This window comes from Sus scrofa, chromosome 8, assembly GCF_000003025.6.
Source record: "Sus scrofa isolate TJ Tabasco breed Duroc chromosome 8, Sscrofa11.1, whole genome shotgun sequence".
Classification (NCBI taxonomy): Eukaryota; Metazoa; Chordata; class Mammalia; order Artiodactyla; family Suidae; genus Sus; species Sus scrofa.
The window spans coordinates 60,884,263-60,911,756 of record NC_010450.4 but is presented as its reverse complement, the minus strand read 5'-3'; the positions used below and the strand labels follow the sequence as shown (position 1 = coordinate 60,911,756).

Sequence of the window (27,494 nt, the reverse complement as noted above, 5' to 3'; positions counted from 1 at the left end):
GATATTCTACAATGTTTACACGATTTGCTAAAACCATGTAAAAGTAACAACAAGATACTCTCAAATCAGAAGCACTGAAATTACAAATAGCTTTTCTCCAAGAATATTTTGAAAGTAAGAAATGTGGTTGTTTAGTAAATTTGAAGAGGATGATTTTAAAATGAATTGCAATATCAAAATTTCAAATGGTTATTCATGTATTATTACATGGAAATAGAATGAAAAAAAAGTCTTCTCTCTATACTCCAGCAATGCATTTTACCATTTTTAGAAAAATTTCTGTTTTATTTTTAATACAGTTATTTGCAATTGTCATCTATTCCCTAATATATTATAGAAACTTGAGAACAATACCTTATCTTTTTGGTTTTGATTCCTAAATAGCATCATTCAAAATAGCTCATGCACAATATATACATCTAGATTGAATGAAACCGAATTTACTCACTGAAAATCAGGAGATTTTCTGTATAGAGCCTCATAATTCCAGAAAGATAACAGAAACATACTTAGTATTACTCCTGACAGTTCAAAACTGAACCATGAATTGCAACTAGCCATCATCACTAATGTAAACCTAATCAGATAGCTATTACTGAGAAAGAAACTAAGTTTTAAATTATACTGAAGAAAAAAATCCACAAGGAGTATTTATTCTTTTTTAATTATTAACATCAAAGGGCAAATTCAGTGGCATTAATCTGGGCTTGAAAGAAGGCACACTACTTTTGGAAAACATAGTTCCACAGGGATCAATTTATAAAACCAGTGCAACTGAAAATGTAATAATATTCAACAAGTCTAGAGCAAAAATAGTTGAAAATTGCTAGCATTAAATAATCTATCCCTTTACTAAATTAGTGGTTCAAGAGGCTCAGAGGAAATAAATTCAGGCTCCAAACTACGATTCAGTGGTATTAAGAATTTCTGTTCTCTTTTACACAGCACTTAAGGGATCCTTCCCCAATCATAATTCACTGAGGTATTTAGGGTATGTATGTGCTTGTATGTATGTGTGTGCACACATGTGTGTGTGTGCTTGTGCCTGTGTGTGTGTGCTTGTGCCTGTGTGTGTGTGTATAGTAAATGATGGTGGAGATAAAAATGGGTCATAAGGGGAAAAGATAAAGATGTGAAAATTATTTTACTGTCAGTGCAACAGTTGTATGACAACGTGTTCAAAATACTGAATTTATAGACATTTAATAGGCAAATCATAATATAAACAGTATGTCAACCAAACCAGGAACTTATGAGTGCTTTGGTTGATGGAATTTAAATACTAAAATACAAAGGCCCCTACGAATATTGGCCCCTACACATCCAGATCCCAGGTTTATTTTGTCCTGTATATTCAGTTGAAGGGAGAAGAAAGCATAACATAGATCATGCAAGAAATGGAGCACAGGAAGGATAACAAATGAGGATGATGAGGGCAGCTCACAGACCCAAGCCACAGAGAAGCCTGAGGAGTTTTCATGGGCGAGAAAGGAGAGCTACTGACACGGAGCTAGTCATTACTAAGAAATGTGTAATACCACGTGATACCATTTATAGGTGGAATATAAAATGTGATACAAATGAACTTATTTACAAAACAGACACAGAGTCACAGAACAGAAAACAAGTTTACCAAAAGGGGAAAGAAGGCAGAAGGATAAATCAGAAGTTTGGGATTAGCAGATGCAACTTACTATTTATAAAATAGATAAACACAAAGGTCCTGCTGTATAACACAGGAACTATAATCAATATCCTGTAATAAACCACAATGGAAAGAATATGTTATAGAATATATGTAAAACTGAATCACTTTAAACTAGAAATGAAAATCATTGTAAATCAGCCATACTTCAATAAAAAAAAAAAGTGTAAAAAATATAATGAGGGGTCAGGACATGGAAAACAAAATTAAGGTTATGGAATGAAGAGACAGCTGGTGGACAGCCAGCCATTCTACAAATAATATGGACTTTCAAATATCAGATTCCTCCTGCTCCCTTCAATCCAGACAGACATGTTCTGATACCACTGCAACTTGTAGACTGTTTCCTGTAGCAATTCAGCAGAAGGTTTATACTGACATGAAATGAGTTTATGGGTTTGTTTCTAAATCCAACACACCATTGGAACAGCCAAGGCACATAGGCCGCTTATCAGTATTCACTCTTGTTACAATCAGATAGTACATAACGCTTACGATTTTCCAACACCTAACTGTACTATATTTCTTCCTCTTTTATGAGTATTAGGAGCTCCCAAGAACAGCACCACACAAGCAAATAGAAACAGATAACATTTTCAAAGTCAGCAGTGACTGCTCTAAAATAGGAATGTTACAGATAGCTAATTAACCATCATGTGAGTATATAGGATAAGTCAGCAGAATATATTCATGTAAAATAACTAACATGGCAATGGTGTTCTCTTTTTACTTTTATATAGGTGCTCAATTTAGGGCTGGCAGTATGAATGTTGAATTCTTCACTAATTCGTTTGTGGGTTGTTTTTAGAAATCCAACAAATATATGACCTAAAGAAACCCAAACACATTCCTAGTTTTCAAAATTAAGGTATTTTAATAGGTTGTAATTCTTGAACTACAGAATCTCTTTATTTTTGGCTGCCATCACACAGCTGTACAATTGGCATAGATTCTTTTCAATGAAATGTGACACCATCACAGATGCAAGAGTTGAAGGGTTTGTCTTACACAGAGAGAAGGTGTTAGAATCACAATCTTAAAACATTTCTGCTAAGCAGCATGATGCTTTTCCTTCTTGCAAACAAACCAGGTGATAATCTGAAAATTTTGCACCTACCTTGGCACCTGCAGCAGTATTTGTTACAAAGGTGTAAATAACAATATGCTCCTAGGTTGTATCTCTCTAGCTGTCTGGGATGCCAGTGCCTGTGGTGCTTCCTATATTAGTAATAAAATCAACACAAGATCTAGTACATACACACAGACACACACACAATACATATAAAGGAATATTCTGTTTTCTTAAGTAGGTACTAACTTTCTATTGCTTTCAATATTTAGATTTTTTTCTCAGTTCACAAAAGAGATTCATAGCTAGTCTCAAATATTTGAAAGTGATTCAGAACATTTTGCTTTAAAAGAAAACTTTACACTTTGGATCTGCCTCCTAAATAATTGTCGCTTGAGTTTTATTTCAGAGGTTTGGACATTTTTTTCCAAATGTAGCATTTTTAAGTCAGGAGAACTGTTGGATTTTATGTGAGCAGTGGCGTGTGCCACTACAATTTCAACTCAAGAATGGGCAAAAGGCCTACATGTGTATTCCTTTATCCCCTTTATTATGATAGCATAACATATAACAATGTTGCCATTTTAGTAGATAATATGGCCAGCTGTAGCATCAACTCACTAAATCAATAGCTGCAACATTTCTATGATTCTTTAACAAACTGATTTCTTGGAACTTTTTGGAATTTTTTAGTATTTCCTACTTCCCTCAATGCAAAATTTCTTTACTGACTTTAAAATAAGAATGCTCCTATTAATCCAAAAGCACTTCCCCTTACTCTCTAATACTCACTACTGCCTTGGCTAAATAATTTTATTTTGCTGTCACTAAAATAAAGTTATCTTCAAACTAGTGAAAACACTAATTCAGGGAGTTTCTGCTGTGACTTGGCAGATTAAGGACTCATTGCTTTTCCCTTTGAGAATGAGGGTTTGATCCCTGGCCTCGCTCAGTGGATTAAGGACCCAGTGTTGGCACAAGCTACAGTCTAGATTACCCATGTGGCTCAGATCTGGCATAGCTGTGGCTGTGATGTAGGCTGGCAGCTGCAGCTCTGATTCAGTCCCTAGCCTGGGAACTTCCATAGGCTGCAGGTGTGGCCCTAAAGAAAAGCTCTTTTGTACTTCTGACCTTGACCAGCAATCCACTTTACTCTGGGAATGTCAGAACTACCCTTTCCAAGGGCTTAAAGATGACTCCTTTGATAATCTATAGGTATAAGTGATATATTTTTTCAATGAGTCGTGCATAAGCAAATCAAGAAATATTATTAATGATAAATACTGTAATTCTCTCATCTTTCCTGTTACGTGATTATAGAAAGATGAAAACTTTATGACATAAAGTACTGTGTACATTCAAAGTTTCTTAAAGAAATAATACAAAAAGTCACTAGCATTTATATATATTAACACTGTGTTAGAAATTATGAAAACACAAATAATTGTGCTTTAGAGCAAAGCATCAGGTAAAACGTAAATGCACACGTGTGCCAGTGTATCAGTTATTATCATGCTAAATCTAAGGTGATAGTTGCTTCAGGCTCAGTTGCTCCCTTCACTTTGCTCCAGCACATCCCAGGCAGCCTTGGCATGAATTCCCAGTTCTGCAAGAACTGGGCTCATTAGGCGTCAGAATTCTTTGGCAAGTTTATTGACCCTGACAGACATTCTCAGGAAATTTCCTAAAGCAATTTTGCCGAATATCTGATTACAGAATGTGCCTTCTTTTGCTCAAAATGTTTCCCTTCCTCAGACCAAAGATGAGCTTGGAGAGTTGGTAGGGGTGCAGACAGGAGGGAGGGGGTCATGGAGAAATGGAACAAGTGGGAAGGAGCTGGTGGGAACTTTGTGGAGACACGTGGTTTAGGGCCTGGCAGTGAGAGTACCATGTTTCATGGGTGACAGTCAGAGAAACAAAAGAAGGAGAGGAATTCAAAAAGAGAATGGAGTTGCTGACTGATGTCACACCAACTAAAACAATGGTATTTTTTTCTACTTAAAAATACCATGGTATGGCAGAGATTAAACTAATAAATGTATTGTAACAATCAGTACTTTAGAAATAATCCTCCTACTCGGAGGAGGAGGAGAAAATTGCTTAGTTTGTGCTAGTTTTGAAAAGATGGTACCTGAATTAGAGAACTTCTCAAAGTCACTGTCTTCGAGGGGAGGTAAACTGAATCCCGATGAATCTGACAGGTTGAAGGTTCAAAAACATTTGAATATTTGAATATGTAGATTTCACAAACATTTAATTCCATTAATAAATCCAAACACACAATAATAATAATAATAATAATAACCCAGCACATTTACATGTCAGAGTCTGGCAGATGCTGGAGGAACGGTGCTGACTCTGGCTTGTACTGAGAGTGGTTCTATAGAGAATCCTCTTAAAAGTTCTTTGTATTATATTTCTCTTCTGTTGTTCCCAAGTCTTCAGTAAAATCTTGTTAAACATTACAACCTGCTCTCCATGATTCCTGGGGCGAACTGAAAAGCCAGCTCTCAGCCCAAACTTGAGATGAGGCAGTTTGGACAAGCAATAGTCACCTGAGAGAAGAGACGAAGGATGAGATGACATGTTACAGAGCCCATGGTAAACTGAACAGAGTGGACATCAGGGTTCTAGAGCTGGAAGGCTGCTTGATAAGCAGTGAGCAGAGCAGACATATATGCCTTTCCTGGAGACTGCCAAAATTTCTAAAGTAAGGTAATCTGGTAAAAGCCTGGATATAGCATAGTCATGTGGAATTCCAACTGTATGTATACTGCTCATTAGAATGAAAACTCATGTGACTTATCAGCTGAATTCTAGGATATTTGGCCAGCATTATGTATGTAGTAATAACTAAATATATAATAAATATATATATTATTAATATATATTAACTTTTTTTTTTTAACTAGGGTTGTACCTGCAGCATAGGGAAGTTCCCAGGCTGTGGGTTAAATCCAAGCTATGGCAGCTGGCCTTCACAATAGCCACAGCAACCTAGATCTGAGCCACATGTGCAACCTACACTGCAGCTCACAGCAATGCCAAATCCTTAACCCACTGAGTGGGGCCAGGGATAGAACCTGTATCCTCATGGATACTAGTCGGGTTCATTTCCACTGAGCCACAACAGGAATTCACTATATGAAAGTTCTAAAAAGAGAAAGTGGCTCCAAGATCTTTTCATTTTGGTGCACTATACCAATTAAATATTCCATGGCTTGAAATAATATAAAGGATATATAATTGTCAAACTAAGTAACTTTAATTATGCACTCACTTATTATTTTCAACTTCTAAAAAGTCCTCTAATTCAGAGCTGAGGCTTTTTCTCAGTAAAATCTTTAAAAAAATAAAATCATTATCTCCCAAATGCCTAAAATGGTTTCCTGCAGTTTGCTCACTCTTTGGTAGAGAAACCGATTCAACTCAGTAGCAAACCTAGAAAGGAATCTGGCTATCGGTCTTGGACTGTATGTGAATCAGGGGTGTACACAAGTAAGCAAGTGAGGAAGGAAGACAGGAACTAAAGAGGAAATAAAATGAAGAGAAGTAAATCTTATTGCAGAATAATCTTCTCCTTTTCTCCATTTTAGATATTAATGCAAATCTAGATGCATTTTAGCATTAATAGATTCTACCCTGGACACTCTTTCAGATGTGTATGCACACAGGAAAGAACACAATATATCCCCCATCTATTAAAAAGAAGTTACATCTCCTTGGACCCATGTAGCTTACACATCAATCAAAAGAATAGAACTTCACAGGATAGATTTTACTTAAGAAAAATGGTATGACAATTCTTACCTATAATTCTGTGGGTAAGTATTGCAATACTGTGTATTTTTCTTCTGTATAGTGTTCCAAGGAAATGCAATGCTTTCTTTCTTTTTTGGGCTGCACTTGTGGCATACGGAAGTTCCTGGACTAGGGTCAAATAAGTGCTGCAACTGCTGGCCTACGCCACAGCCATAGCCATAGCAATGCCAGATACAAACCATGTCTGCAACCTACACCACAGCTAATGGCAGCACCAGATCCTTAACCCACTGAGCAAGGCCAGGGATCTAACTCGCAACCTCATGGATACTAGCCCAGTTTGTTACTGCTGAGCCACCATGGGAATTCCGCAATACATTTAAAATAAGAAAACATTATAATGTAGTCTTAACCCTATCATATATGTTTACTAATTTTCTGTTTCGAGGTATATTGTCTAAGTTTATATTTTAGGAATCGTGCAAAACCAGAAACCAAGGAATTAAGGACTGAGATATTTCTGTGCTTGAAAAATAAAAATGTGATCTAATTATAATTATTAGTGTAAAATAGAGTTGCTTCGCACATGCTAAAAATAAAAATTTCTGGTGACTGTCTCAATAATTCCATAACTATTACACTGGGTGTTGGATCTGGTAATTGTGACAGATCTACCACTTTTAAAATGTTTATAAGAACTATGAATCTCATTCTAACTGAAGTTTTCCTAAGATTCAGCATAATTATGATTTTTGTCAGGAGTAGGTGGAATAAATTGGAAGGCTTTAAAAGTTGTGAATCTATAAATTTAGTCGTTAAACTTCTTTTCATCTACCTTACGTCAGTTAGTCACAAGGCAGTTAGGTAAATTTCCTTTTATTTACAGAGATTGAATCCATTCAGAAATAGGGGTCTAAATTGGGTCAGAAGAACATGGATTCAGCCAATACAGAAAATGAATGAATTATTATTTCCACATGGCAGGGAGATTCTGTACATAAACAGATACACAAGTCTAATTTTTATCTTATTTCATTCATTTTTTAGTGACAACCCAGATATTTAACTTCAAATCTGTTGAGAATTAAAATGTATTTGTATTTTAAATCATTTGTTGCTGGAGTCCCTTTGATTCCAAATATATAGTTCCACAAATAACTTACATTCCACTCAATCATTTACAGAAATGTCTTCCTTGATTCCCTGTAATTACATTCTTTTGTAACTATGTCGTATTTGTCATTTAATCCACAAATATTCCAAAGCCGAGCTGTGTGCGCCATTGGTTAAGAAAGAAAATATTATTATATCCAATGTCCCTTACACAAAGATTCTTATTGAACTTGATGTTTCAAATAACACACTTGACAATTTTATTGTTGTCAGTGATAAGAGTGAGGCTCCAACAGAACAAATGTCCTTTGCTGTCAAAGACAAGGATATCTCAAGTCTTGAATGTCATCACAGGCAGGAAATTGCTAGCACTGATCTGAAATAGGGATTTTAGGAAGGAAAAGGAAAAGGCTTCTTGACAAACTACATTCTTTAAAAATTGTCCATCAATCAAAGGAGAAAGAAATTCTCTAGATTAGATGTTAACTTTTTTAAACAGATACATAGAGTTATGCCAAATATTCTCCATGCAAGAAAAATTTAGGATTTATAATAATCAGGAGGGCACATTCTGAAAAAACTAATGAGTTTTATTCATTTTTTTGAAATATCAATAATTGAATTACTTGTAATAAAATGAAACCATATGGAAACAGGCATGCTAACATTTTAAATCATGTTGGTTAAAAGCATTGGCAAAATATGTGAAATTTATGAAAATAATAAACCTTCACTTCTAATTTTTTAAAATGCAATCAGAATTTATAATACATGTATTGCAATGAAAAACTGCAAATAATAAAGAAATCACCCAAATGTTTCCAAGATCACAAGCTAGTAACCAGCTTTGGGTATATTCTCTTCACATTTAGTGTTACTAATATCTTGGTCTGTTATCTGGGGTGAAATCTAAATTGAGTGGCAACTTATTACCTAGGTACTTTTGCTTCCAGAGCAACAAGACATTCATTGCACTGTCTTTCCTTTGTACCTTGCCATAGTCTTTTCTTATCAAGATATACTAATGCAAGTGTGCTCAGCACATTTTAAAGAGGAAAAGTCTTCCAATCTTGACTGCCATTGGGATGTGCTAAGAAAATTAATTAAATGTATATCACATTTTTAAATGGAAGACTTCAATGTCATTATTTATGTTTCCCAAAATATTGCTACATTTCACAAAGGCAAATCTGATTTATGAAACAAATCCAAGACTATGAGAAATAAGGTAAAATGTAGCTGAGTTGTTCACAAATGCATAGGATTAATCCTTGGTAACCCATCCTATCAAAAAGTTGTTGCAGAACTCACATATTTCATGATAAAATCATACAAAGTAAAAACAGGAAAAAAAAATCACATTACTTTGTCTCTGAAATTAGTAGAATAAAAACATAAAGATTTAGGAAGCATGTGTGTGTGTGAGGCTGTGTGTGAGTGAGGTGTTAGATGAATTGCCAACAAAGAGCCTATGCTTAAACCTGTAACTGAACTGGAAAAATATTGTCACTAATGGAAAAAAGGGCAGAGGCTTTACATCTCTCCTGTATTCCATCTCACTGTGAAGTCAATGGGGCGAGAAATATAGGCAAGTACAGAACAAAGATTCATGACTGAGAACTCACTGAGAAACAGTTTAACATCTTAGAAAGAACAGAGAGGGCATCGCTAGTTATTAATTACCAAAAAGTCACAATAAAAAGCATTGCAGTGAGCCTGTTATCCACCAAACTGGTCGCATTTAGCTGGAGGAAAATTATGTAGGACTCTGAGCTGAGATTTGGGTGTCAGACAATATAGGCTTTTGTTCTGGTTCTGTCACTCCAATGTTTTGTAACCTTGGCAAAGCCAATTAATCTTTCTTAGCCTTCATTTCTCCATATTGACAAATGGAGCTAATAACTACAGTACTGAAGTACACCTATGCCTACAAGTCAATTTCTGCTGCTGTAGACACTGTGCTGATGAACCTTGTATATTGACTTACAATAGCTTCCTGCAAGTCATCAATGGATTAAAATCCTGTGGTACTCCATCAGTTACTGATAGTCTTCTTAAGATCTTAAAATAAAGATCTGCTCAAAGTGAAGACTCTTAACGTTTTACAGTAAGTTAAAAAGTATATACTTGCCAATTCCTCTAGGTAAAAGAAAAGAGATGAGTGATTTGACCAAAAAAAGAAAAACCCCACCTGATAGCCACATTAGGTGAGCAAGCTCGAAATATCGGGGAAAGTTGACATGAGGAATAGTTCTTCCTTTTACATTCAAACAAAAGTGTTACAATGGTATTGACTAAAGTTCTTTTCTCAGTATAAAGTGCTGATAAAACTTTATATAAAATTCCTGGATATTCATGTCTATAATGAACAATATTTTTTATGAAAACAAGCCTCCATTCTACATTTAGAACACATGACTTGACATTACATAGAGTATGTTAAGAATGGTTCACACCCTTTTCTAATTAATTACAATAATTCAAATAAAGACAACACTGAATATAAAATTGAGATATACTTCATTGTTACTATATATTGAAAAACTCAAAGGCCAAATTACTTATACGGTCACAGTCAGACATACTCTAGCAAATTTATTAAAAGTTGTAATACTAATGTGATCTATGCCTCTCAGAACCCATAGAACTTCTTTCTGTTCTGCAAACTCCTCTGACATGTCCCCACTTCCTGATCTTTGTGTTTGTTCCTTTGGACAGTGTGCCCTTCCTCAGAGTGTTCAGGTAGCTGAATCTATTCCATCATCCAATCTCAGCCCAACAGTCATCTTTTTTAGAGTTCTTTGCTCACCATCCAGTCCAAAGTCCCTGGCCCAGTCACATTCTATCACAGTCAGTTTTTATATCCTTCAGAGTGCCCACGGCTCTCTGAAACCACCTTTCTTAAATCATTCGTTACATATTTATATCTGTCTCCAATACAGTCTAGCCAGTATAGGAGACATGCCTCAAGATTAATATCCAAGGATTAGAGTCAGAAGTGTGGAGAGATTCTCGACTTAATTGCCAGTGGCCTGTTTCAGAAATTGGGTGCATAGAGCCCATTCGTCTTCAGCTTTAAGACTCATATTCAGTTTTGGGACAACAGAGAAGTTCTATATAGCTTAGGCTGACATGGTTATTAACAAAAATCTAATCTGTAACTGTGAATAGGTGAGCAGAGGTGGGGTACAGGGCATAGGGCATCATTTCCCTCGATTCCCATTGGGCTGAAATAATACATCTCATTGCAATTACACATTAAGTATCATTTACAGAGAAAAATAGTTTTTTTTTCTGAAATGACAAAGATTTAAATTTTTAGATAAAGACAAATGAAAAATTGTGTTACTACCCCGTGAATGCTTTCCTTATCTAACTCTAATATTCAATATTATAAATAATATGTGTGTATAGCTTTTTATAGAGATATAACAAATTTCAAAAGCTCCATTAATTCTTTGTGTTAAAATTGAACTTTAATAAAATCAGCCTTATAACTTAGTAATTAGTAGAATTACTGTGTCTTCTACTTTTCACCTTTTTTTTTTTTCTTTCCATAGAATAGCAGAAACTCATGTTTCAGGGGATCAGCAATGAGAGGCTGAGGAGCAAGCTCTGTCATCTTTCATGTCTGGTTCTTTCTGATAACCGGTACAAATGATTTTTCTCAACATACCTACTGTATCTATTACTCAGGTCACATGAAAGAAGGAAGATGATTGCCGGAGTCCTTTAAATTTATAATGAAAGAGGTCCAGTCATGAGAGAGACCAAATTTTAATCTCTATTTTTCTCTCTCTCCATTTCTCTAACCCAACCCCAAATTTCTCCCACTTCCCACAAAAAAAGATTTGAATTGCCTTTGCATTGTCCTTTGCCCATCCCTGGACCAACCGAATGCTACCAAGAACCTCAGGAATGGATTCTATTTACAGTTAAGGAAATTATTTGGAAAGCAGTATAATTTCCGAAGATACTTTGGGTCAACAGGATAAATCTGCCATCCTGAGGTATCTGGACTTCTAACAGGTCATGATTCAATACAATTAAAGATTTTCTATCTGAAACTCAGAGAATTTACATCTGTGTTTTATAACAAAAATTAATGGAAGTGCAGAGAATAGTTTAGAACTAGACAGATTCTGAAGATTGGCGGAAGAGTCAGGAAGCTATTTTAATAGATCAGAACACAGCTGTGGAGTTTCTAACTTAAAGCTATGTCTGTGAGGTTGTGATCAGAGAGGACAAATTTGAGAGATATTTCAGGAAGAATCTTGACAAGACTCAGTGAATGATTATGAAAATTAAGGGGCAGGCAAATGTTAAGGATGAGTCTCTTGTTTCTATCTTGAGTCATAAGTTGGATGGTATTTCCATCCATTGATGCAGAGTCAGAAGAGCCAATCTGTGGAAAAGATAAGTTCAGGGAAGAAGACAGATGAAACAATAGATAAAACCCATGTAAAACTAGGCAAGCATGCTCTATCTAGTTGCAAAACCCAGGATCACCACACACACAAAAAAATGTCTAATTCTTTATACCCTGACCTTTCAGAAGAGTTTGACTATAGGTTTTCTTGAAAGTGTGGCCAAGAATATAATCGGCTGTGCCATTATACTGGTAAGCTTTTTTTTTTTAAATTCTCTTTAGACCCTCATGTGCCCAAGTTTCATTTCAGGATGTTAAGAATTTCTCTTTCCTTCCACCATGTCCCAGTGTCACTACCCTATCACACTGCTCTCCTTTCACTACATTGCCTCCACATCTTGACATATTTTCAAACACGACTGGTCACTTGGAAAGTGTCATCCATCATCCATTAACTGCATTTCTTGAGATGAGCATTTTAAAAGCCTAGAATCCTAGTAAACAAAATCTTCTTTTTAACATGTCATTGGTTTGACAGTTATCAATATGTGTAAAGATTATAAGAAGAAATACAATCAAAGAAAAATACTGGAGAAAAGTTTACTGTATCAGGCTGGGTCTAGGGTGGAAGAAGACAACATAAAGACATAAATACCAGGAGGCAAGGATCATTGGCGGTCACTAAAACAAGCAAAATAAAAATTATTCTCAAAGGTTAGGGCTACGCTAAATTAAATTTGAAGAATCAATATAGCAATGTTGATACATAATTTCAGTAGACTTATTTCATCCTCAGTTAAAAATGAATATTATTAAGTCACATTTAATGCATTACTTATTTTCTATGTTCTAATAAAAAGATTATTTCCAAATGATCTTCTATTTGTCAAAGCTATCTTTACACATTAGAATATAAATGAAAATCACAGTCACAATTGCTCAAATAAACTCAGTGAAATCATACCAACTTCGTAAACAATATATCAGAGGATATGTTAGAAAAAAGGTAAATTATATACATTAGCCTATTAACAGTCAAATTAAACAGACTCTAAGTTATAAATATGTACATTTAAATCATCTTGAGAAGTTTCCATTAATTCAGACAGCTTTACTTGTCATGCCAAAATCCAGCACACATTCTTGAACCTCTCTTTCTCTCTCCCATACACACACTATACACACACACAGATGTTATTCATCTCTAAAGATGCTTTATATCCTGATATTGATCTAAGAAAGAGAATACTTGCTTATATTTTTTCAAAACAGAGAAATAACCAAAAGCAAAAGCATTTTTGAAAAAAGAAAAGCATTGATAAAATCACAAACATTTTCTATAAGTACAATACAGAACTTTTTAAAAATCTTAAAATCCCAGCAGAAGATTAATTTAAAAATGAGTACAGCCTTGTGGAAGTGTTAAAAATAACTACACTGAGGGGAACTATTTGTGCTATTTTTAACTATTTTTAAAACAGTAAATCAACTGTTCATTCCTAATGGGATATACACAAAATGGGAAAAAGAACTGAAAGAAAAATTCTCAAACTATTTTCATCAATCATATTTTTGAGAGCAAGTATTATTTCCCATTGTGTGCTGTACATGGTAAAAGGAATGAATAGTAATGATGATGTCATTGAAAACTGGAATTTCGGTCATCTGACCCAGATTTTGGTATCCAAATGCCATTTCTCACAAAGGAACAGGAGCTCCTCAAAAAATTATTACATTTCAAGCTGGGGTGGGAAATACGCAAGTTTAGCCTAGAACATGCTGTCAAGCTCAATAGTAAGGAAGCACACATTATTGACATTATGTCAAAAGGACTCAGGCGCTAATTGGGAGACACTCCTCTCATCCAAATCTAGGAAATTTGGGCATGAATAAGAATAATAATTTTAATTGCTTAAAACATATCAAATGTTTTTATTCATAAGCTGTTTAAAAATATATTTTAAAAAACTAATCCATTACTTTGCAAGGATGCTAGGAGGCCAATTCATTCTCTTGAAATCTGGTAAATAAGCAAAAGACCGAAGCATGTATTGTGCAGTCCTACCCCTATGTGCTCAGAATTCAGAGAGACAAAGAGTTGCTAGGAGGAGAACTGTTTATTCATCCACATTTTTTCAGATAATAACTGAAAAGGAATGACTGATCAAAATATCATCCTTCTGCAACCCTTTACAAAATAATGGACCTAGCAGTGATCATTGCTAAATTCACAAGAAAAAAAAAAAGAGAGAGAGACAAGCAGATGCAATGATGCTTCTAATGGAAATACAACACCACCTATTAAGTAGCTTTGTCCAAAAAACTAAAACCTCAATGTGATCAATTCATAGAAAAAAGAACAAAGGACCCATTGAGATATACCACAGGATGCAATAAGCAACATTCAGATTAGGAAATTCTGTAAAACAAGCCGTAAGATTTCTTCAACAAATAATAATGAGAAATATAATAGTGAGTTGGTGGTAGAAGCTGTAGATTAAAAGAGACTGAAGAGACATATCCACCAATTGCTATACATGGAATTTATTTGGATCATGATTTAAAAAATTAAATTGTTAAAAAAAGTAAGACATAATTGTGGGGATATAAACAATCTTTATATGTTCAATTATATTAAGGAAACTTTATTTGTCTTTTGCCTATCAATAGAGGTTATATTTTAAAATGAGCCATCTTTTAGGGATAGATTGAAAATACATGTAGATAGTAGAGTATGACATGTGGTGTTTTTTCCAAAATAACCCAAGAGAAAGAAAGAGAAATAGGAGCATAGATAGGTCCAATTGACATGAGTTGATAATTATGGAAGCTGGGTAAATATATGGAGATATATTACATAATTTTCTTCCTTTTGAATATGTTTAATTTTTCACAAAAAATATTTTGAATATTAACATTTTTAATAAAATAAACTTTGGCCAGAATCTTGAAAGCCACATTTAACCAGCACAGAAATCAAAAGAGAAAGCAGAGTAGTAGCCCTTGGGAAGTGAATGGCCAAAGGCAAATGTTCAAGAAACACTCCATTCTAACACATCATTAAGAATCAACAATACCTCAATTAAATACATAAATATTTCTAAAAGAAAAAATAAAAAAGGAAGCACTTCATTTCTTTGTCCTTCCCTGGTAGCTCCTTAGCCAGAGACTTCAAGGTCAGCTATTTTTTGCATCTTAGGCCTGGAAGAAGTGATTTATTCAATGAAGCTAATGAACTTGGTTGGAGGAAAAAAATAGAGTCATAATATCTTTTCATCAATGAATTCTTGAACATAATACTGCAAAAGGAACATTTTTTTTTTTTGGAACTTTGAATTCAGTCAAAACAACCCCAGCATTGAGACATTTTTGGCTATACAAGAAAAGGAATTCAAAAATGCAAAAAGAAATAAACAAATCTTAAAGCACAAATTCTTAAACAAGAAAATAAAAAAAGCAAGCAAACTAAATGAACAACAGAAGATATTAATAAAACTAAACAGGATTTTAACTAATGAAAATATGTATACTTAAAATGAAAATTATTTTTGCAGATAATATAACTTTTCATCTAGAAAATAAAAATATAAACTGAAGCACCTTTAGATCTACAAATTTTCCGGTTTGCCATATACTAATCAGCAGTGAAAATCAATAGTCTTCCTATAAACAACAATAACTACATGTAAAAGAAAACATACCATCAGCTCAAAGTTGCCAAACAAGCCTAACAATAAATTCAAAGCTGAATAGACCAAAAACAACAACTCTCTCAGGATTCCTAAGAGAGGGGAGGATACAGGGAAATGTTCAGCTGCCAAAACTGGAGAGACGGGTTAATACAGGAAATGACTGCTTCCTGGAGCAAAACCCTCATGCTGTGGGAAGCAGTGCCCTGGTAGGAAAACCTGAGCTATACCTGACAGACTGCTAGAACTCAGCGCAGCCAACTCTGACAGCAAAAACCTCCAAGGGGATTCTGTCACAGGGAGCCCCAAATATATCTTGTGAGATTTACCTCCAGGAGCTTGGCCAGGTTCCCACAGTATATATTTGAGGAAAATATTCTTGGATTTCCTGCATAGGAAAGGAGAAGGGAGTCATTCTGCAGTACACCAGAGCACTCTGTCCTTAATAAGGCCTGCCCCCAGGGGAAACTAGTTAACCAAAGCCTAACTCCCGGGGTACTATCAGGGCCTTCTTGACCTGGGAAGAGAAATTTCTAACTAAAGCACCTCTAAGTCTTCCATAGGAGAGAAGAGAAATACCCAGAGTCAGCCCACTCCAGCCATCCTGTCCCATCCAACAGGGAAAAATAGACTGAGATGCTCCTGTGATGTACACAGTCCAGAGATACATGATCAGTAAAAGACTGAGGTCCAGTCAGAGGACTACACATTTCCTCCCCAACCCGCACACCTCACCACCACATTACCAAAGACCTACTTAACAGTAGTTCCTTTAGTCAGTGCATCATGTCTGATTACCAAGAAAATATTACAATGCACACTAAAAGGCGAAAACAGTCTGAAGAGACTGAACAAGCATTAGAACAGACATGGCAGGGATGTTGTCATTATCAGGTCATGGATTCAGAACAACGATAATTAATATGCTAAGGGTTCTAAGGGGTAAAGTAGAAAGCATGCAAGAATAGGAGAGGGGCAATCTAAGTGGAGAGATGGAAATTCTAAGAAGGAACCAAAAAGAAACATTAGAGATCAAAAAACATTGTAGCAGAAATGAAGTATACCTTTGATGAGCTTAGTAATAAGAGGGACATAGTTGAGGGAAGATTCTCTGAAACCTCAGGAAATATAGAAAGAAACTTTAAAAACATGGAGCAAAAAGAACAAAGACTGAATAAAATAGAACAGAAAACACTGCAGTGTGTAAATATAGCAAATTAACATATCCACCTTGTAAACCTTGAATTTATACAATGTTGTGTGTCACTTATATTGCAATTTTTAAAAAGTAAAATTCTAAAACATGAAATTTCTAGGAACAAAACTAATAAAAAAGAACTATGAAATGTACTGAAGGATACACACACATTTAGAAACACACATTCTCTCTCTCTCCCAATAGAAATACGTAACATGTTCCCAGATTAGAAGAGTCAACAGAATGAAGATAAGAATTCTTTCCATATTCTTGTACAGATGAAATGAAATCCCAGCCAAAATTCCAACTTTTTAATGGAATTTGAAGAGCTGATTCTAATGAATGGAGGGTCTTTACAAATAAGAAAAAAGAACAAAAAATAGACCGTTTGGGGAGGGGGATAAATAATATGTGATAGCATGCTCTAGTAAAAGCTTTATTCTAGTAAAATATAGAGTAAAATAAGTTATTTAGATAGAGGCAAGTGGAGACACACAACAGAAGAGACATCCAGAAACAGATTCATGTTGTATATAAGAAATTAGCACATTATTGTTTTGACCTTTAAAGGGGTAGGGACTGCGCAGTTTATCTAACGAGTGGATTACAGATCACAGTTTAGAATTTTTTGAAAAAAATATATAGTGAAATTCTTACCTCACATTACCTTGCATTATACCTAATAAAAATTCTGGTATCTTAGCTAAATTTGTGAAAGATATATATGATTTATTTTTAATTCATTTTAAGTAGCAAAATATAAACATAACACAAAACCCAGAAGCCATAAAGAAATAGACTGACTGAGTTACAAAAACATGTAAAACTTCTAAAACATACAAGAAATTGTTAGGAGTTCCTGCTGTGGTACAGTGGGTTAAGGCTGCAATGGCTTGCTGCAGAGGCATGGTTCGATCCTTGGCCAGTGCAGTGGGTTAAAGGAACAGCTTTGCTGCAGCTGCAGTGTAGGCTAGTACAGCTATTGTTCAGATTCAAACCCTGATCTAGGAACTTCCATATCCCATGGGTGTGGTGATAAAAAATAAGTTAAATTAAAATAAATTACTAAAGAGTTAAAAATCTAATATCAGAGTTTCTGTTGCGGCTCAGGGCTTTATGAACCCAACGAGCATGTGGGTTCAATCTCTGGTCTCACTCAGTGGATTAAAGATCTGGCATTGCCATGAGCTGGGGTGTAACTCTCAGACATGGCTTATATCTGGTGTGGCTGTGGCTGTGGTGTAGGCCTGCAGCTGCAGATCCAATATGACCCCTAGCCTGGGGATTTCCATATACAGTAGGTGCAGCTCTTAAAAGCAAAATATAAAAAATAAAAGTAAAAAATCCAATTATCAAAAGAAAAATATTTTTAATTTATCTAAGCAATTGATTGACATTCTATGTAAATTACTTGTAAAAATCGAAAGGAAAACAGAAATTATCTAAGAGAAAATATGGACTAAGTTAATTTACAGATATTTCACAGAGAAAGGAATTCAATTTGTCCACTCAAAAAATGAAAATTTGCTCAGTCACACTTAATAATTTTTAAATAGATATCTATTTTCCATTGCACAAATAAAAATTTTAAATATATTTTTAAAAAAATACTAAGTTGGTACATTTATGTTGGTTTGAAAACTCACTCTGGAGCTTGAGGTGAAATCTGAAACTGGCCCCAGGACCCAGGTGTGGTGGGGATGGGGCAGAGAGATGGAAGAAAGAAGCAGGCAGGTCCAGATTGGCAGGTGGTGATTAACAAGTCATGGAAGTTACATAAGAGGTTTGTTATCAGCAGTACCAAGACAAGGAGACCTCTGTACCCACATGCCAAAATCTTAAAAGTGTATAGAGATGTTAACTGGGTTTAGTCAAGTATTGAGTCCAGATGCTCTTGTAACTCATTGCTTCCTCAAGGTTACATCCTTGAAATGGCTACAATGATGGGAACAGTGGGCAGAATTTATATTCTAAGGATCGGGGGAGGGCACAAGGAATTTAGGATTGCCCTGGTCCAGTTATGGGTTAAGGGTCATCCTGAAGTGATGGCCTCTTGATGACCTCATCCAACAATTTATTGAGTAAATGTTTGTAGGACATTCACCAATGGCCATTTTCCAGTGTCTATCACCCCTAGGAATTTTTATTCTTTAAAATATTCCTATATAGGACTTCCCTTGTGGCTCACAGCATTTGCTACTCTGCCTTGCCTCTACAGTGGCTGTGGCTCCATCCCTGGCTAGGGAACTTCCATATGCCACAGGTGCTGCCACAGGATTTAAAAAAAATAAATAAATCCTACATATTTTCATAAAAGTGTACAAGCTACCCACTTGTTTATAAAGAAAATAAATTGGAGACTATAGAAATGCCTATCAAAACATGTAAATGGTTACATAAATCAGGGGCTTATCTATTAAATAATACCAGGTAGTGATATCAAAGAATAGGATAGTATTCTAAATATGAGGTTTTTCTGCATGTATTAAGTTTAAAAGTCAGGTTGCAGAGAAAAAGATGAAAATTTTTAATTTTAAAAATAAATGAATCAGACGCTGTGTGAGAGTCTATGCATATGCATGTATACATGTTACTTTGTGGTACATCCATAGAGCTGAGTCTGGAGTGATTTACAGCCATCTGACAAAGGTTATAGACAGAATAGAGAAGAAACTGACTTCCCATTTTAATGTTTGCATCTATATGGTTTAAATTTTTTATAGTAAAATATATTCATACATTCTTCAATAGTTCAATAAATTTATTTTAATGAGTCAATTAAATCTATGATCTTGAGCAATTCAGAAATCTCAAAAATGTTATTTCATTATATATAAAATAATAGGATTACCTAGAGATTCTCTAGGTCCAAAAAGTCTAGAATTAAGTCCAGGTCTGGTTCCCAAGAACAAGATAACCTTGAAACTCAGTTTCCACATGAGTTACTGGGATTACATAAAAGTGGCTAATTGGCAGTGTCTGTGTGAAAAAATATATCTCTGCAAAACCCACAAAATTCAATGTACCATTATTATTATTGTCCATTAAACCTATGGATCTATCAGTGGTATAGCATGTATAGCATGCCGCCCAGAGAATAACACAGTTATATATGTATAAGTATTATATACACACATATAAACATATGTACATATATATATAATTTTCTTTACTCCTATAATATTAACTTGTTTCTGTAAGATGTTCACCTTTTCCTTGTAAATCTAAGTAAAACAGCCTTAGCTACAAAAAGGTGTCTGTCCTGGCAGTATTTATAAAATAAATATTGGAATAAAGTTCTGTCTCTCAAGTAGCTTCATATACCTTGAAATCATCTTACCTTTATTTAAAAATGGAACATAAATTTTAACTAAAACTACTGATTGCTCCCTTTTGAGAGAAAAAAGGAAAAAAGAAACTTAATTTCTTGGAATAGTTTTCACACATCATAGAGTATTAAATAGATGCCAATTGATTTCTCTTCACTTGATTATCTCCATGTCAAGGTAAGTCCGGCCAGCCTCACCTCTAACGTACTAATTCCCCTAAAGCTTTAACGAACTGATTCTTCCTAAAGAACAATTACACCCGTGGAACTAAATCAATCATTCTTCATAAGGCATGGGCTTGCTTTCACTTGTCTGCAGCAGGAAGGTGAGGATAACGGGCCATTAGGAACCATGCTTTCCTAGCCACAAAAAAGGCTGAGGCTTACTGGCAAAGAATGAGTTTTTAGATAAGAATGAAAACCTTAAGAGGGTCAATCTGTTTATAATTCACTTGGAAGACTGCCCTTTTTTTTAAAGTCCCACAGTGACAAGAGTTGCTTATTTTTACTTCAGAACAATTAGGTTAAATTAGTACCATACACTTATGGAATTACTGACATTGGAAATCACTCATGAAAAACAAACAAAATCATCTCTGATTATAAACTTTAACATCAGGTTAAAAACCTAAAGCTATTTGGAAAGAAAGAAAATGTGTCTTGTAAAAGTTAGGTCATATCCAAAATCTAGAGAAAGAATAACTAAACATTTCAAGCAGAATTCTATTTGCTTTTTCTCTTCCCCAAACTAAGCAGGATGTTTAAATTTCGCCAGACTCAAATTAAAAAAAAAAAAAAAAAAAAAAAAAAAAATCCTCTAATTCCACTTGAACTCAGTCATTTTCAGTAAGAAAAATATGTGACTCTATAGTTCTCAAAAAAGGCAAATGAACTGTCTTTCCTCTGTAAGAGGTTCATGACTAAGGTCCCTCATGGCTGTGAAATATCATGAACAATGAAGCTATGATTATGATACTGAGAGAAGGACATATAACTCACAGATTCCTCATCAGGGGGAGAGTCCTTAGGAGAACTGACATGCTACTATTCCATAGAAACACATGGAAGCTAGAAGCCGTGCACTTTGTTGCCAGAGCAGCACAAGGCCTCAGCCCATGGTGACAGCCACTCCTTATTCCAGAACACTTTCTTATCATTCTTTGTTTGCAGATTGATACCATGCAGAAGAAGCAGCATAATACCTGAAGCTCTTTCTCAGAGAGGCTGTTTATTTATGGACAGGAAGGCTAACAACACTGCTGGGAAGAGCAGGTAGGAGATTTGCATCTCACCTGTGTATATTAGCCTGGTAGAATCACCTTTCTCTCTTTCTCAAACTGTCCTCCACCTTACAAAGTGACCTGCATTTTGGCAGTCATTCCTTCAATTCACACCCTCTAGCAAAAAGGAAATGCCATTTGAATATAAGGCCAAAAACAAAGGACATTCAAAGGTGCCACAAGATTAGTTTTCATTGTTCTTTTGATTATATATTGAAGTTGATATAGTTAAAAAGAATAAAGCAGGAGTTCTTCTTGTGGCTCAGCAGTAACGAACCTGACTAGTATCCACAAGGATGCAGGTTCAATCCCTGGCCTCGCTTAGTGGGTTAAGGATTCGGAGTTGCCATGAGCTGTTGTGTAGGTCACAGACACAGCATGGATATGGTGTTGCTGTGGCTGTGTTTTAGACCGGCAGCTACAGCTCCAATTCAACCCCTAGTCTGGAAACTTCCTTATGCTGCAGGTGTGGCCCTAAAAAGACAAATAAAATAATAAAATAGAATAACTTAAAGAATAAAGCATTGGATGACCTCTGCGGCAATTTAGAAGGCTTTCGGTTATTACTGGTTAAGGGGATGGATAGCTTATCCAAGAGTTCATGATTTTTTTTAAAAAATTAATAATGATTCCTTTCAAAAATGATTAGCTAATAGCAATTCTTTGTTAATGAGCTACTGTTATGTCTAATGGACCATGTCTTATGAAGAACTGTATTTCTAAGCTACAGATTTATGCTTTTGAATTATTTTCAAAAATATTTCTTTCCCAATAAATCCTTATTTCTGTAATTTCATAAATATAAAGTGACACACAGATGGTAAATATAGGACCGTAATTTTGTGGGTGAGAAAGCTAAATCCTATGTGCAAGTTAGGGATTTTAGAATCCCAGCTGTTGATTCAGCTGCCACAGCAAAATCTCCCAAATGTGGTATTAGTGGTAGCTACTAGGTGCTGAGCTCGCTCACCACTCCTGTCTCCAAGAGTGACCTGACGTAACCCCAGTTTGAAAATCAACTCATTTATAAAATACCTGTTGCCTGAAGAACAGGATTATATCACCTTTCCACACCTTGGTCTCACTCAAACCCTGGTTCAACTCTAAGGAAAAGGCACTTTTTCAAGTCACAAGGGAAGGCATAGAACAAACTCCACTTAAGCAAAAATCCATTGAAAAACATAAAGTCCCTGAGAGCCAAGACTTGTCTGTTTGTCCGATATTATATTGTCTTATCTAAATTAGCAATACCTTAAAAGAATATTTGGAATTGGGGAGCCAGGAGATTTTTTATTCATCTTCAGGACAAACTAAAAATTTTTCACTGTTAGGTTTTGGTTTGTTTGTAATGTAGCTCCCTAGGTGACCATAGAACCTGCCTCATAGGGAGTCTTATTAACTGCAGGTGAGGAAGGCTTTCTGACAAAAGTAACACTTAGAAAACCAATTGAAGAGGTGAGGAAAGGACATTCCAGAAAGAGCAGAGACAAGCTCAAGGAGTTGAAACCAATGCAAGAAAAGTTACAATGTTTGTATAAGAAAGTTCTTGTCCTATCAGAGCAATATTGTGTATTTAAATTGTAAAGTTAGTGTAAATATGGGACTTGCCCAGTTAAGGTTTCTCCTACCTAAATGATTCTCAATGTTCTTAAAATTCTCAAAATCTCTCTTCAAATAATTCCCTAGGAAATCTGATTCTCAATAAAAAACAAATATAAAAATAGTTTCTACTCAACATGGGAGAGCTAATTAAATATGATACTCTACAGAGAACTATTTAAATACATGAATTCTAATATATTCTGTTTGGGAAGTTACAGTTACATAAATGAATGGAGCATAACCTTGTTTTATAGGATTAATACTAAGAATTGTGTTACTTCCAAAAAAAACCTACAGAAAAAAGAAGCCACGCATAATATACACCGTATATCATTTTAAGGCTTAATTTATAAGACAGATATAATCAAATGAGTAATAGAGAAGGTATTTCTGTTTATATGTCCACATTTTGGAAAATTATGAGTTATAATGATTCTGTATTCTTAACAAGACTATATCCATTCAAATTTTCTCAATAAATATGTATTCTATCTATACTTACTATCTGCCAGGCTCAATGCTTGGGACTGGAATTGGAAAAATGAATAATAACAAGTCCTAGCCTTCTATTAAGAGGAGATAGCTGAACACCCTGAAAACACAAGTTTTTTTAACGAATACAATGTTTTATAGGTATAATTATTATTATAATTCTTCTACATGCGATTTACTTGATTGTTTAAGGCTATTATAAAGAAAAGCACAAGGGCAAAGAGAGGGAAACCTTCTAAAAGAAGGAGGTACAATAAATTAGTCGTGAAGAAGGAGCAGACGTGTGTTGAGAGCCTAAGCAGGGATAGCAGGTGTCACGCAGAAAGAATAGCACACATGAAGCAGAGATGTTGGGCGGGCGGGGCAGGGGAACGCAAAACATTAAGGTAAAAATGAGCCAAGAAGATTGTATCTCTACAGCTCAGATCAGAATGAAACTTGGCAATTATACCCTTTACAAGATAGTGACAAGAGATGAATCAAATATATGCTTTTAGACATAATACCATTTTTTAAAAGGCATTCATTCCACTTGGCATTATTTTTCCAAATTATATAGAAGAGTTTAAAATAAAATGTAAAATTATCCTTACAGGTGCCACAAGTTCCAATCCACGAGTATTACCAACGTGAGCAGTTTGCTGTTTCATCACAAAGACATGACTATAATCCTCACTAAAACTTTAAAGTTTGTCTATTGGATGTTTCTAATGTGAGGAAGTGGAAATAGACAGGTGGATTTAGGGGACAGTGAACTGGGTATGACTCAATCTGCAAATATAGATGTAGATGTCAAATTGGTCAAGGAGAAAAGGGAGAGAAGATATTGTCTTAAGATCAGTCTGATTTCAGACAATGTTGGAAACAAAATTCCAGAGTGTTTCTCAGTTACCAGATGTGTATTTTATATAAGAAAGAGGTGTTTTAAATCCTTCCCTAGAGGACTATCTAGGAGGATGCTATAAGCCTACAAGAAAGAATATCTATGGGGTAGACAGACAAAAAGGTGGACAGTTGGGGAGCTAGAGAAAAATGCATCAACCAAATCATATATGTATGGTCAAATTTTTCTAAGAAAGGAATCTTGAAAATACCTTCAAAGTTTCCTGCAATAGAATAAGTTAGTTTTAAACAAATGCCAGTCACATAGCACACAAAATAACTTTTCTAGGGAGTTCCCATCATGGCATAGCAGAAACGAATCCAACTAGGAACCATGAGGTTGTGGGTTCGAACCTTGGCCTCACTCAGTGGGTTAAGGATCCAGCGTTAGCTGTAGTATAGGTTGCAGACGCGGCTCAGACCTGGCATAGCTGTGGCTGTGATGTAGGCCAGCAGCTATAGCTCTGATTAGATACCTAGCCTGGGAACCTCCATATGCCGCAGGTGTGGCCCTAAAAAGACAAAAAAAAAGACAAAAAAAAAAAAATCACTTTTCTAGAGAATAATTCAGGATGTAATAATAATCAATCATATAGACAGCTTAATATTTGCCAGACATTGTTCACAAATACATACACACATACATTGTGCATACATTATATTTCATCAATTTCAAGATGTCTACATTCTCACATTGTAACACTTCCGAAAGAAATCCAGAAGTATATGACAATCAGTAGAGTTTTATGATTCACTATCAATTAGCCAGTTAGAGCACTGTTGTCATGGCCTGTCAGACCTTGATTTGGCTGCTCCTGTGCCGTAACTGAACAACTGCCACTCTAAATATTTTGATCAATAATCCGTTTAAGGCTCTTTTAAGAAAAAAAAAGATGAGTTCTGATTATCTTTAAAAGATGAGTCTAAAACTCCAGTGTGATATCTTCTGATAAAGTTAATAAGACACCCTCATCAAAACTTGTAGGGAGGATATCATCTAGTTGGAAGAAAATATCATCAACAGTAATGGGACATTAATTTGAGAAATGCCGTATCACTAGTGACATTCATGGCATGGAAAAAAAGCATGTAGAAAAACACAGACATCAGTCACACTGAGTCAGAAAGTGATTCAAACCTGTTACACTAAATGTAAAGGAGTTTTAGAATGGTATTAATATATTTATTTCACTTAGAATATCCTTGTTATAGTAGAATGGTCAAAAAACTATAAAATAATTCTTTCAATAATTAAAAAGCAGTAGAAGTGATTTTAAAAGTCTTATATTGTAGTTTAATTGGCAACATTTTTTTTCTCCTTTTCCAGAGGCACATAAAATAAGTGTGGTTGGTAATCATCAGTCTTAGATTCTATGAAATGTGATTTATTAGTTCATTTCTCACAACAATGTCATGAAATAAGTAATATTTTCCCATTATCTCTCATCCCAAACCTTGGAAAGGTGAGAAAGAGAAGTTTATCAGAAGAGAAAGAGGTGAGAGAGAGGGGAATCAAAATAAAACGCCTTCCCTAAAAGCAGGCTGCCAACCCCAGACATGAAGGATCTGGGAAAAGTCTTATCTTTGAACAAATATTGAGTCAATAAATATAGTGAATTAGAGGCTTCAAGGCATGACTTCAGACTATTTACAGCAATGAAAATAATTTTCTATCCACAAAGAGTGAATAGAAAAGTCATGAGTTTTCATTAAAGAGTAAGGAAAATCTATTCTGCCTGACCAAAGGGAAAAAAAGACAATGGAAGACAAATGTAAAGTCACTTTTATGATTTTAACCTATGAAGTTTTCTTGTTTAACATACTCATGAAACATGGAGTCAGTCCCTATTTTGAAGGAAATATTAGGTTAACTAGGGTAGGTGGCTTACATGAGTTTCCTTGGTACGATGAGTATTGAGACAGAGCTGGTAGATATGACAAAAACAGATAGAGGATAGATAGGTAGATAGATGATAGGTAGGTAGGTAGGTAGATACAGATTGATTGATTTTCCCTCTCCATGGACCAGAGTCCATGAAAGTCCTTGAAAGGGGGACACTAATTGGTGTTTTCGGTTACTGGCTGGGCCCATTGACAGTTTTGTTAATAGGTATATGAATAAAGAAGCACTAGGAAGGCAACTGGAAGCTCCCCTTCCCTCCAACATTTTACAAATTAAGGAGAGTATATAGTTTTGTTGGCTGTTTTTTTGGGGGGGGAGTGGGGGCATAGGGGGTCTTTTTCCTGCATTCATTGTTTAAATCTGATTGCCGCAAATTCCACTGTGCTTTCTCTCTGGGCTTAAAAATTTACCCCTGAGGGCAATTACAAACAAACTTTTTTCTAAAGCTGTTTTACCCCTGGCTGGAGCCCAGAGATAAAAGTCATTACTGCAAGCCTATGTATTTACATGAGAAAGAGGCAGTTCCTTAATGCATCACTGCAGTGGTTCCTCCCCAGGTCAAGTCCTCCCACCTGTGCAGGTTGATAATGACCTTGGAGTTTCTAGAGAGAATCCAGTGCCCAGGGCCATGGTCTTTCTTCCTCCTCAGTCTTGTCATTTGTTTTCTGTTTTTGGGGAATCCCTTTAGCTTCCTGTTGTTCTAGGGGACACTTTTCTTGATTTTTAATGACATTATCACCTCTCTGCTGTTTTCATATGTTAAGTTTTGTAATTTCCGTAGAATTCTCAGAGGAGGGGAAATAGTTTCCAGAGCTTAGTATTCAGACACTCCTTTACATGGTTGAATTCAGCCAGAAAGATGCTTTCCCAACAATTGTAGGAATTCATAATAATATATGTTAAATGAATAGATGATGGGATTTGAATGGCTATTTTCTAGATTCAGCTTAAATTATTTTAACTATTTTAGAATTTAAAAATTTTGAGTGTAGATGTTGAAAAGAGAACTATTTTTCAATCTTCTACTAGGAATTAAAACAAAATTGGAGTTCCAGTTGTTGCTCAGCAGAATAAGAACCTGACTAAGATCCATGAGGATGCA

General features: G+C 35.2%; 1 long non-coding RNA gene across 1 annotated transcript in view; it reads right to left on the bottom strand.

Moving 5' to 3' along the window:
• Positions 4,317 to 27,494, bottom strand: part of LOC110261975 — an 82,764-nt gene continuing 59,586 nt past the window's right edge. Inside the window, exon 3 of the long non-coding RNA XR_002346382.1 lies at positions 4,317 to 5,329. This is a non-coding gene — a long non-coding RNA (uncharacterized LOC110261975). The remainder of the gene's footprint in view (positions 5,330 to 27,494) is intronic.